The 12,985-nt window shown below is 39.4% G+C and overlaps 1 protein-coding gene across 2 annotated transcripts in view; it reads right to left on the bottom strand.

Moving 5' to 3' along the window:
* ppp1r12c (protein phosphatase 1, regulatory subunit 12C) overlaps window positions 1–12,985 on the bottom strand; it is a 252,081-nt gene that overhangs the window by 78,166 nt on the left and 160,930 nt on the right. The window lies entirely within an intron of this gene.

The raw sequence follows: 12,985 nt of genomic DNA, 5'->3' as shown, positions 1-12,985 counted from the left end.
CTAAAGTCATTCCCAAATATATAAAGTCAAAACCTGAGTATATAAAGACGGCGTTGGAATATTTCGGAATATATAAACGCTGGAATATATAAAGTCAAAACTTCAATATATAAAGTCAGCGTCGGAATATACAAAGTCAGTGCTGGAATATCCATCCATTTCCCAACACGTTGAATCCGACCACAGGGTCACGGGGGTCTGCTGGAGACAATCCCAGCCAACACTGGGCACAAGGCAGAAAAAAATCCTGGGCAGGGCACATGCATCATTTTCAAAACATTAACCGAACAGTGTTTTTTTAATTTATTTTTCTGAATACGTTTTTGTTAACTTAGTTCAGGTCAGAGTCGTTTCAATCAATAGATTTCGACTTTCACTTTATATATTCAGGAGTGAGTTTATATACTCCGATGTTGACTTTATATAATCAGGAATGACTTTATATATTCAAGTTTTGACTTTATATATTCCAGCGCTGACTTTATATATTCAAGTTTTGACTTTATATATTCGGGAATGACTTTATATATTCAAGTTTTGACTTTATATATTCTGACTTGACTTTATATATTCACAAAATCAATTTATTTGCCTGTTTGGCACCCCATAGTATATGTGTGTGTGTATATATGTACACATGTATGTATGTATATAAATATATGCCAGCAACACTCATGACAATGAAAAAACAATTACATTGTCAATCATGTTACGTCATTATTAAAATGTTTCCTTTTCTTTTTACTTCTCCGCTGCCAAGCACGGGTATTTCGCTATATATATACAGTATATATACAGTGGTGTGAAAAACTATTTGCCCCCTTCCTGATTTCTTATTCTTTTGCATGTTTGTCACACAAAATGTTTCTGATCATCAAACACATTTAACCATTAGTCAAATATAACACAAGTAAACACAAAATGCTGTTTTTAAATGATGGTTTTTATTATTTAGGGAGAAAAAAATCCAAACCTACATGACCCTGTGTGAAAAAGTAATTGCCCCTTGTTAAAAATAACCTAACTGTGGTGTATCACACCTGAGTTCAATTTCGTAGCCACCCCAGGCCTGATTACTGCCACACCTGTTTCAATCAAGAAATCACTTAAATAGGAGCTGCCTGACACAGAGAAGTAGACCAAAAGCACCTCAAAAGCTAGACATCATGCCAAGATCCAAAGAAATTCAGGAACAAATGAGAACAGAAGTAATTGAGATCTATCAGTCTGGTAAAGGTTATAAAGCCATTTCTAAAGCTTTGGGACTCCAGCGAACCACAGTGAGAGCCATTATCCACAAATAGCAAAAACATGGAACAGTGGTAAACCTTCCCAGGAGTGGCTGGCCGACCAAAATTACCACAAGAGCGCAGAGACGACTCATCCGAGAGGTCACAAAAGACCCCAGGACAACGTTTAAAGAACTGCAGGCCTCACTTGCCTCAATTAAGGTCAGTGTTCACGACTCCACCATAAGAAAGAGACTGGGCAAAAACGGCCTCCATGGCAGATTTCCAAGACACAAACCACTGTTAAGCAAAAAGAACATTAGGGCGTGTCTCAATTTTGCTAAGAAACATCTCAATGATTGCCAAGACTTTTGGGAAAATACCTTGTGGACTGATGAGACAAAAGTTGAAAGTTTTGGAAGGCAAATGTCCCGTTACATCTGGCGTAAAAGGAATACAGCATTTCAGAAAAAGAACATCATACCAACAGTAAAATATGGTGGTGGTAGTGTGATGGTCTGGGGTTGTTTTGCTGCTTCAGGACCTGATGGGAACCATGAATTCTACTGTCTACCAAAAAATCCTGAAGGAGAATGTCCGGCCATCTGTTCGTCAACTCAAGCTGAAGCGATCTTGGGTGCTGCAACAGGACAATGACCCAAAACACACCAGCAAATCCACCTCTGAATGGCTGAAGAAAAACAAAATGAAGACTTTGGAGTGGCCTAGTCAAAGTCCTGACCTGAATCCAATTGAGATGCTATGGCATGACCTTAAAAAGGCGGTTCATGCTAGAAAACCCTCAAATAAAGCTAAATTACAACAATTCTGCAAAGATGGGTGGGCCAAAATTCCTCCAGAGCACTGTAAAAGACTCATTGCAAGTTATCGCAAACGCTTGATTGCAGTTATTGCTGCTAAGGGTGGCCCAACCAGTTATTAGGTTCAGAGGGCAATTACTTTTTCACACAGGGCGAAATAGGTTTGGATTTTTTTTTTCTCCCTAAATAATAAAAACCATCATTTAAAAACAGCATTTTGTGTTTACTTGTGTTATATTTGACTAATGGTTAAATGTGTTTGATGATCAGAAACATTTTGTTTGACAAACATGCAAAAGAATAAGAAATCAGGAAGGGGGCAAATAGTTTTTCACACCACTGTATAGAACTTCCTGTGTAGGTAGAAGGCTGAAATTTGGCAGGCTCATTCCTTACAGATTCCTTACAAAAGTTGGGTAGGTTTCATTTCGAAATTCTACGCGTACTGGTCATAACTGGAAGCGATTTTTCTCCATTTACTGTAATGGAGTTGACCGCGAAAGCCGTGGGGGCGGAGTTTCGTGTGACATCATCAAGCCTCCACGTAATCACGCGGAACTGACTTTTAACGCAGTGCGAGAAAACCAGGAAGAGCTCCAAAACGCGCTGAAGAAAACATGCATTATATAATTGAGAAGGCAGCGAAACAATAGGAAGCGAGCGAATGACATATATACAACCATATTCATGAGTCATGCTACTTCGGAAACAAAGCACGGTGTAAACATAAAATTTAAATTAAGTTCATAGACAGGCTGCCGCTGGCGTGCATGCCCACGGGTAATGCGGGGTACAAGTTTAATGAGAGGACGCAGGATATAAACGAGAGTTGTATATTATTGTTATTAATGGCCCAGGGATATGAAGCGCTGGTAACACAATAAACTACAGATCCCACAATGCAGCGCTTCAGCTGCCTTGCCGAACACTTACCGCATTAATCAAGTCTAGCTTATGATGCTGGAAGTTACTGCAAAGCTATCCCACACAATGCCGAAGAGAAAAGGTGATTCTGAAAATAGAGCCCTTAAAAATCGATGGGAGGCTGAGTATATGTTTTATGACATTGCCGGAAAAACACGTGTGTCTCATTTGTGGAGCTAATGTGGCTGTAATTACAGAATTTAATCTAAGACGGCACTATGAGACAAAACATCACGATAACTTGAAAGACCTGAATGCAATGCAGAAGATATAGAAATCAGAAGAGTTAAAGAAGAATCCAGCTAAGGTTACCACTTTTAATACAAAAAAATAAGGGACGCACACTTTGCAGACTCTACTTAAAAGACCCGCCCTCCTCACTGGACAGTTAAAAAGACCAAACTAACGATGACATCAAGTATTACCCAATCAAAAGTAGGAAAGGAGGCATCTTCATAAAATGCGTGTGGGATGATTTGCATGAGATGCTGCTTTAAAAAAAATTCGGAACAAAACCCGTCCCGTATTGATTCAAAACGGGACGCGCAATTTTATTCTCAAATACTGGACGATTCCGTATTTTAAAGGACGGGTGGCAACCCTAAATCCAGCAGACGTTTTTACCCGTGCAAAATCACAAAGTGATTTCAAGTGAAGCTGCTTTTATGGGAGACACAAATGCACCAGTGCAACTTGCCCCACTTTCCCTGTTGCCAAGTAATGCTGAACCAAGTCTGCACAACGGTGTTCTCAAATACGCACTTTGCTGATAAACTGAGCTTACTGCGCACTGAGTTTGCACGGCGTTTTGGTGACTTTGAAGAACAAAAAAAGAATTTTGAGTTGTTTCGCAACCCATTTGCCGTCGATGTGGAAACTGCACCTGTGCAGATTCAGATGGAGGTCATTGAGCTGCAGTGTAATAGCACACTGAAGGCAAAGTACGATACTGCAGTGCCCGCACAGTTTATTCACTCCATTCCCGCAGAAATGCTCCAGCTTCGTCTACATGCGGCTCGAATCTTGTGCATGTTTGGTAGCACATATCTGTGTGAGAAGCTCTTTTCAGTGATGACGACTAACAAAACAGCACACAGGAGTCGCCTCACTGATGAGCAACTGCTGTCCATCCGGGCAATCTCCATAACACAGAACCTTACACCAAACATAAACGAACGTGTTGCCAAAAAAAGATACCAGGCGTCCAGCTCTAATAACATGACATATGACGAAAAACAACTGAATGATTTGATTTGTTAGTGCTGAAAAGAACAAATTTAATTTATATTTCCAGGTTTTGTTATACAGCATGTTCATATTTGAATTTGTATAATTTTTGACATTTTATATATATATATATATATATATATATATATATATATATATATATATATATATATATATATATATATATATATATACTGCTCAAAAGAATTAAAGGAACACTTTTTAATCAGAGTATAGCATAAAGTCAATGAAACTTATGGGATATTAATCTGGTCAGTTAAGTAGCAGAGGAGGTTGTTAATCAGTTTCAGCTGCTGTGGTGTTAATGAAATTAACAACAGATGCACTAGAGAGACAACAATGAGATGACCCCCAAAACAGGAATGGTTTAACAGGTGGAGGCCACTGACATTTTTCCCTCCTCATCTTTTCTGACTGTTTCTTCACTAGTTTTGCATTTGGCTACAGTCAGTGTCACTACTGGTAGCATGAGGCGATACCTGGACCCTACAGAGGTTGCACAGGTAGTCCAACTTCTCCAGGATGGCACATCAATACGTGTCATTGCCAGAAGGTTTGCTGTGTCTCCCTGCACAGTCTCAAGGGCATGGAGGAGATTCTAGGAGACAAGCAGTTACTCTAGGAGAGCTGGAGAGGGCCATAGAAGGTCCATAACCCATCAGCAGGACCAGTATCTGCTCCTTTGGGCAAGGAGGAACAGGATGAGCACTGCCAGAGCCCTACAAAATGACCTCCAGCAGGCCACTGGTGTGAATGTCTCTGACCAAACAACCAGAAAGACTTCATGAGGGTGACCCAAGGGCCCCATGTCCTCTAATGGGCCCTGAGCTCACTGCCCAGCAGCATGCAGCTCGATTGGCATTCGCCATAGAATACCAGAATTGGCAGATGCACCACTGGTGCCCTGTGCTTTTACAGATGAGAGCAGGTTCACCCTGAGCACGTGACAGAAGTGAAAGGGTCTGGAGAAGCCATGGAGAACATTATGCTGCCTGTAACATCATTCAGCATGAGCAGTTTGGTGGTGGGTTAATGATTGTCTGGGGAGGCATATCCATGGAGGGTCACACAGACCGCTACAGGCTTGACAAAGCCACCTTGGCTGCCATTAGGTATCAGGATGAAATCCTTGGACCCATTGTCAGACCCTATGCTGGTACAGTGGCTCCTGGTGCACGACAATTCCTGGCCTCATGTGGTGAGAGTATGCAGGCAGTTCCTGGAGGATGAAGGAATTGATACCATTGACTGGCCACCACACTTTCCTGACCTAAATCCAATAGAACACCTCTGGGACATTATGTTTTGGTCCATCCAATGCCACCAGGTTGCACCCCAGACTGTCCAGGAGCTCAGTGATGCCCTGGTACAGATCTGGGAGGAGATCCCCCACAACACCATCGGTCATCTCATTAGAAGCATGCACCGATGTTGTCAGGCATGTATACAAGAACACAGGGGCCATACAAAGTGCTGCGTACAATTTTGAGTTGCTGCAATTAAATTTTGGCAAAATGGACTAGCCTGCCACATAATTTTTTCACTCTGATTTTGGGGCGTCTTTGAATTCAGGGCTCTGTAGGTTGATCATTTTCATTTCCATCAAACGATGTGGCATCCTTTCATTCCTAACACATTACCCAGTCTATATCAGTATAGATATCCAGGAGGATTTCTTTTTCCCATTGAGATCTGATGTGTTTTCAAAGTGTTCCTTTAATTTTTTTGAGCAGTTTATATATATATAGATAGATAGATATGACAACACTCATATCAATGACAAAACAATTACATTAACAATCATCTTACGTTATTTTTAAAATGTTTCCTTTTCTTTTTCATAACTTCTTTAACACACTACTTCTCAAGCTTGAGGGTATATTACTAGTGTATATATATATATATATATATATATATATATATATATATATATATATATATATATATATACAGTAATCCTCCTCGATCGCGGGGGTATGCGTTCCAGAACCCCCCGCGATAGGTGAAAATCCGCAAAGTAGAGTCCATATGTTTGTGTGGTTATTTTTATATATTTTAAGCTCTTAGAAACTCTCCCACACTATTTATAAATATTCTCCGCATAGATATACAGTAAACCCTCGTTAATAGCGGTTGATCCGCTCCAGACAGATAAATGGATTTCCAAGAAGTAGGATTCTTTATTTATAAATCTAATATTTTCGCAGTTAGAGCATTGAAAACCTGTTTACGACCTTCTAAATATGTTTTTTAACATTATTAGAGCCCCCTAGACATGAAATAACACCCTTTAGTCAAAAGTTTAAACTGTGCTCCATGACAAGACAGAGATGACAGTTCTTTCTCACAATTAAAAGAATGCAAACAGATCTTCCTCTTCAAGGTGCGCCATCAGGAGCAGAGAATGTCAGATAGTGAGAGTAAAGTAAACAATCAAAAATCAATAGGGCTGTTGCGCTTTTAAGTATGCAAGTATGCAAGCACCGCGATAAAGCGGCGCAATGAAGGGATCAATGTGAAGGTAGCCTTTCAGCATTTTTTTTACAGGCGTGTCCCTATCTTCTAAGCAAACAGCCACTGTGCAAACAGCCCCTTTGCTCACACCCCCTCCGTCAGGAGCAGATAATGGGGCCAATCATACGTCTCCCTGATGGTATTGCATGATGGATAAGTATCTGCCTGTATTTTTCAGAGAGAGTGAGACACAGAGAAAAGCAAACAATGAAAAATCAATACGGGCTGTTAGAGCTCTTAATTGTGCGAAGCAGCGCGCGGGAAGCATATCGTATATCATTGAGGAGTTTTATTTAATATGTAATACGTGCTCTGATTGGGTAGCTTCTCAGCCATCCGCCAATAGCGTCCCTTGTATGAAATTAACTAAGCCAACAAACTGAGGAAGCGTGTACCATAAATTAAAGGACCCATTGTCCGCAGAAATCCGCGAACCAGCGAAAAATCCGTGATTTATATTTAGATATGCTTACATTTAAAATCCGCGATGGAGTGAAGCCGCGAAAGTCGAAGTATTCACAGCGCATCACTTTTTCCACATGTTGTTACGTTACAGCCTTATTCCAAAATGGATTAAATTCATTTTTTTCCTCAGAATTCTACACACAACACCCCATAATGACAACATGAAAAAGTTTACTTGAGGTTTTGCAAATTTATTAAAAATATAAAATACCAGCGCATGAGGAGAAGTAGTGTGTTAAAGAAGCAATGAAAAAGAAAAGGAAACATTTTGAAAATAACGTAACATGATTGTCAATGTAATTGTTTTGTCACTGTTGTGAGTGATGAGTGTTGTTGTCATATATATATATATATATATATATATATATATATATATATTTACACACATACATAAACATATATATATATACATATCTATACATATACACATATATATATATACATATATATACACACAAATACATATATATATACATACATACACACACACATATATAAACACATACATATAAACACATACATACACACACACATATATAAACATATATATACATATACATACATATCTACATATATACACACACAGCTATTTCGTATCAGTGCAATACGCTGCTTGTTAAAACGGATAACTCCCGCTCTTACGTGCAAGTCTGCGTGGATATTATGAACATAATGCATGCATAAGGTTCGAGCCGCATGTAGACGGACTTTTTTTGTTCTTCGAAGTCACCAAAGCGCCGTGCAAACTCAGTGCGCTCAGTTTATCAGCAAAGTGCGTATTTGGGAACACCGTAGTGACGACTTGGTTCAACATTACTTGGCAACAGGGAAAGTGAGGCAAGGTGCACTGGTGCATTTGTGTCTCCCATAAAAGCAGCTTCACTTGAAATCACTTTGTGATTGTGCACGGGTTAAAACGTCCGCTGAAGTGTCAGATTCTTATTTAATTATGCTGCTTTCTGTATCTTCTGCATTGCATTCAGGTTAACCTGATGTTTTGTCTCATAGTGCCGTCTTAGATTAAATTCTGTAATTACAGCCACATTAGCTCCACAAATGAGACACACGGGTTTAGTAAACATATACTCAGCCTCCCATCGGTTTTTAAAGGCTCTATTTTCAGAATCAACTTTTCTCTTCAGCATCGTGTGAGCTAGCTTCGCAGTAACTTGATTAACTCGGTAAGTGTTCGGCAAGGCAGCTGAAGCGCTGCATTATGGGATCTGTAGTTTATTGTGTTACCAGCGCTTCATATACCCGGCTTTAATAACAATAATACAGTATATAAAATGATCTCGGGCGGATATAATTACACGCCGGGCGGATGTGGCCCGCGCCCTTGAGTTTGACACATATGGACTAAATAGAACTTGAAAAGATATATTTTTTCAAATGTGATCGCGCAATTCAGATAGAGTTGACGCGCACTACAGCCTGCATGCCTCAATAAGTCATCCTTCCCTCGCTCTTACTTTTTTACCGTTCATCTAATGAATACACTGAGTATGGCTTTACCAAAACAATCATTGATGGCGAATAAAGTATCCATTATTCGAGTATGTAGATCGGGTTATATATATATACATATATATATATATACCCGCGTATCGCAGCGAGAAGTAGTGTGTTAAAAAGCTATGAAAAGAAAAGGGAACATTTTAAAAATAACGTAACATGACTGTCAATATACAGTATTTGTTTTGTGAGTGTTACTGAGTGTTGCTGTCATCAAGGATTTGATTATCATTATTTCTTTCAATCAGGTTCGTATTTGTAGGATGTGTTGTGTTCAAGTTACATTCCGTGTTTGTCAATCGTTGTAAAGATGACAGGTTTCATTCATCGATTCGTTTCTTACTGCATCAATAAACAGCTCGTCTTCTTCTTTATCTGAGACCTGACACACTGCATGCACGGTTTTTTACACTGTCTTCCTTTAGCGGGACATTGACTTTTTCCAACGTGTGCTTTGTTTTGGATTTATGAATATGCTTGTATGTATGAGGCGCTTCATATTTTTGCTGCCTTTTCAATTGTGTAATTCGGTTTTTGTTCAGCGCTCTTTGGAACTGTTGCTTTTTATCTGTGCACGCCAGTTCACGTGAGCCGCTCGGTGTACATGCATCGAAGTTTCCCAGCTGTGCTGGTGCCATCTCGTGCTATGTCCATGGCTGTATTTAATGTTACCTTAGTCCTGGCACTTAAAACTTTCTCTCGCAGTTTCGCTGAGTTTGTACCAAACACCACCCTGACCATCTCATCTTCCTCTGCATAAGCACAGTCCTTAACCCGTGAATATTTAGTGGGAGTTTGCTATTGGATTGCCGCGGACGGACGGCCTTATATGGGCAGGCACTAAATTACAAACGCCAGCGGCAGCCTGTCTATGAACTTAATTTAAAGTGTAGGTTTACATCGTGCTTTGTTTCCGAAGTAGCAGAAGTCATGAATATGGTTGTATATGTCACTCGCTCGCTTCTTATTGTTTCGCTGCCTTCTCAATTATATAATGCATGTTTTCTTCAGCGCTTTTTTTAGGTCTTCCTGGTTTTCTATGGACTGCGTGATTACGTGGGAGGCGTGATGATGTCACACGAAACTCCGCCCCCACGGCGTTGAAGCTCATCTCCATTACAGTAAATGGAGAAAAACTGCTTCCAGTTATGACCATTACGCGTAGAATTTCGATATAAAACCTGCCCAACTTTTGTAAGGAAGCTGTAAGGAATGAACCTGCCAAATTTCAGCCTTCCACCCACACGGGAAGTTGGAGAATTAGTGATGAGTCAGTGAGTGAGTGAGTCAGTGAGTGAGTGAGTGAGTGAGTGAGTGAGGGCTTTGCCTTTTATTAGTATAGATAAAAAAATTGAGAAAGCACATGTACGTAAGAATTCACAGCCTTTGCCATGAAGCTCAAAATTGAGCTCAGGTGCATCCTGTTTCCCGAAATCATCCTTGAGATGTTTCTGCAGCTTAACTGGAGTCCACCTGTGGTAAATTCAGTTGATTGGACATGATTTGGAAAGGCACACACCTGTCTATATAAGGTCCCACGGTTGACAGTTTATGTCAGAGTACAAACCAAGCATGAAGTCAAAGGAATTGTCTGTAGACCTCCGAGACAGGATTGTCTCGAGGCACAAATCTGGGGAAGGTTACAGAAAAATTTCTGCTGCTTTGAAGGTCCCAATGAGCACAGTGGCCTCTATCATTCATAAGTGGAAGAAGTTCGAAACCACCAGGACTCTTCCTAGAGCTGGCCGGCCATCTAAACAGAGCGATCGGGGGAGAAGGGCCTTAGTCAGGGAGGTGACCAAGAACCCGATGGTCACTCTGTCAGAGCTCCAGAGGTCCTCTGTGGAGAGAGGAGAACCTTCCAGAAAGACAACAATCTCTGCCGTAATCCACCAATCAGACCTGTATGGTAGAGTGGCTAGACGGAAGCCACTCCTTAGTAAAAGGCACATGGCAGCCCGCCTGGAGTTTGCCAAAAGGCACCTGAAGGACTCTCAGACCATGAGAAACAAAATTTTCTGGTCTGATGAGACAAAGACTGAACTATTTGGTGTAAATGCCAGGAGTCACGTTTGGTCACCAGGCCAATATCATCCCTACAGTGAAGCATGGTGGTGGCAGCATCATGCTGTGGGGATGTTTTTCAGCGGTAGGAACTGGGAGACTAGTCAGGAAAAAGGGAAAGATGACTGCAGCAATGTACAGAGACATCCTGGATGAAAACCTGCGCCAGAGCACTCTTGACCTCAGACTGGGGAGACGGTTCATCTTTCAGCAGGAGAACGACCCTAAGCACACAGCCAAGATATCAAAGGAGTGGCTTCAGGAAAACTCTGTGATGTCCTTGAGTGGTCCAGCCAGAGCCCAGACTTGAATTCCGATTGTACACCTCTGGAGAGATCTTAAAATGGCCGTGCACCGACAATTCCCATCCAACCTGATGGAGCTTGAGAGGTGCTGCAAAGAGGAATGGGTGAAACTGGCCAAGGACAGTTGTGCCAAGCTTGTGGCATCATATTCAAAATGTATATATATACATATATATATATACACACACACGCACAAGTTTGTTTTTTCTTCTCTCATTCACCATGATCAAGGTGGAGAATATGAGAATGAACTTTTTGCACAGAATATTTTAAGTCAAAAACTCAGCTAGAAAAAAATCCCTGAATAAATTAAATTTAAGGAAATAATAAAAGTTTTAATAGAGATGAAAAAGAGAATACAAGCCCTAGTGATTATAATTGTTGAAAGTTATGTATAGAAAAAACTGTAGTTTTGAAGAAAAAACTGTAGTGCTGAAGAATTAAAAGGGGTAATGTACTGGAAATGTTAAGAAACTAGTAATACAGACACTGCTGAGGAAACACAGTGTTGCACCTTATTTATTAATCACTCCCCTTTTGCATATTAATGATGCTCTGATCTGGATTTTTAAAAGAAAATTTCCTTAAAATACTAGTTTAACTAATAAAGCATGTGCAAAAATATATATCCACAATACATATGGAATAAAAAAATCAAATGCTTCTAATTAATTTCAAGCTATCATATTATTTAATTTTTTCTGAAACTAGGCTTAATTTAAGAAAAGCAATTTTCCTCATTTCTCTATATGTAAATATACATGCACTATATGTATATAGGTGTGTTTTTTATTCAGTGTATCAACTAGACATCTGTAATTCTTGAGGTGTTATTATAAATATGGATTTAATTATGTAGTACTTGTTTCTTACCAGAATGTATGCTGTATGACGCACAGCATCAAATAATAAACACAGTACAAATCAAAAAAAAAAATTATCAAATGTTCATCAAGAAGACAGAAGACTAACATGCTTAACAGGTTTATAAATAAAAGATGCATTTTGCTATTAAGCTAACAAGTCTATTGTTTATTAAGCAGCAATTTCAAATTTGTCTTTATCTTTTCTTCATCCAAGCTGCTGCACTTAAAACAAGATTGCTGTCCAAATCCAAATGGTGTCCTTTTAATTTAAATAAAAATTAAAAAGGTCTAAATTCAATGAAGAAGCTTTTTTTGCCATTTGTCTAATTGCACAGGACCACTACAGCGATTCATTTTTCTGAGTAAATGACTCCACTTTCTTTAAGGTAAAGACTAATATTCTAATCACCTCTTGCTCTCTGCTAAAACAAGCCTTGACTTGCTGCTCTTTATGCTGCAGGAAGTTTGCTGCACAAAAAAAAAGATGGTGCTGGATCAACTACCATGATATCTTGCTTAAAAAGCACTGCAACTAAATTACCATAAAGCTGAAAAAAAGCAGGGGTTGAATTGATTGACTTTAGCTATCTGCCAATTTATCAATCTAGTCTTTTTTTTAGTGAAAATCAGCTGATTTAGATTAGATACAGTATAAACATACATACACACATTTTAAACATATATTGTAAATAAATATTAGAGATGTCAGAAGAAGCAATATTTTGGCACTAATTCTATACTAAAGTGCTGAAAATGGAATTGTGCCAGCTTTTTTACAGCTCTCATAGTACTGAGAAAGTCGGTACAGCACTCATGCTTGATATCAAGTAGACAAACTACTTTGGAAGGCACAACAGTATATGAGAAAACGGAGTAAAAACTACATGTAAAAATGGCTCAGTGTTGATAATACCACAATGGCTCAACACATGTTGAAAAGAAAAACAACAGAAGTCATGTCTGGAAATACTTTTTTGAACACACAAAAAAATTTCAGTACGAGTGCAGGAATTATACTTACTATTTAAAAGAAA

The sequence above is a fragment of the Polypterus senegalus genome, chromosome 13, assembly GCF_016835505.1.
Source record: "Polypterus senegalus isolate Bchr_013 chromosome 13, ASM1683550v1, whole genome shotgun sequence".
Classification (NCBI taxonomy): domain Eukaryota; kingdom Metazoa; phylum Chordata; class Cladistia; order Polypteriformes; family Polypteridae; genus Polypterus; species Polypterus senegalus.
The sequence above is the reverse complement of the archived record's forward strand: the minus strand, read 5'-3'. Positions and strand labels throughout refer to the sequence as shown.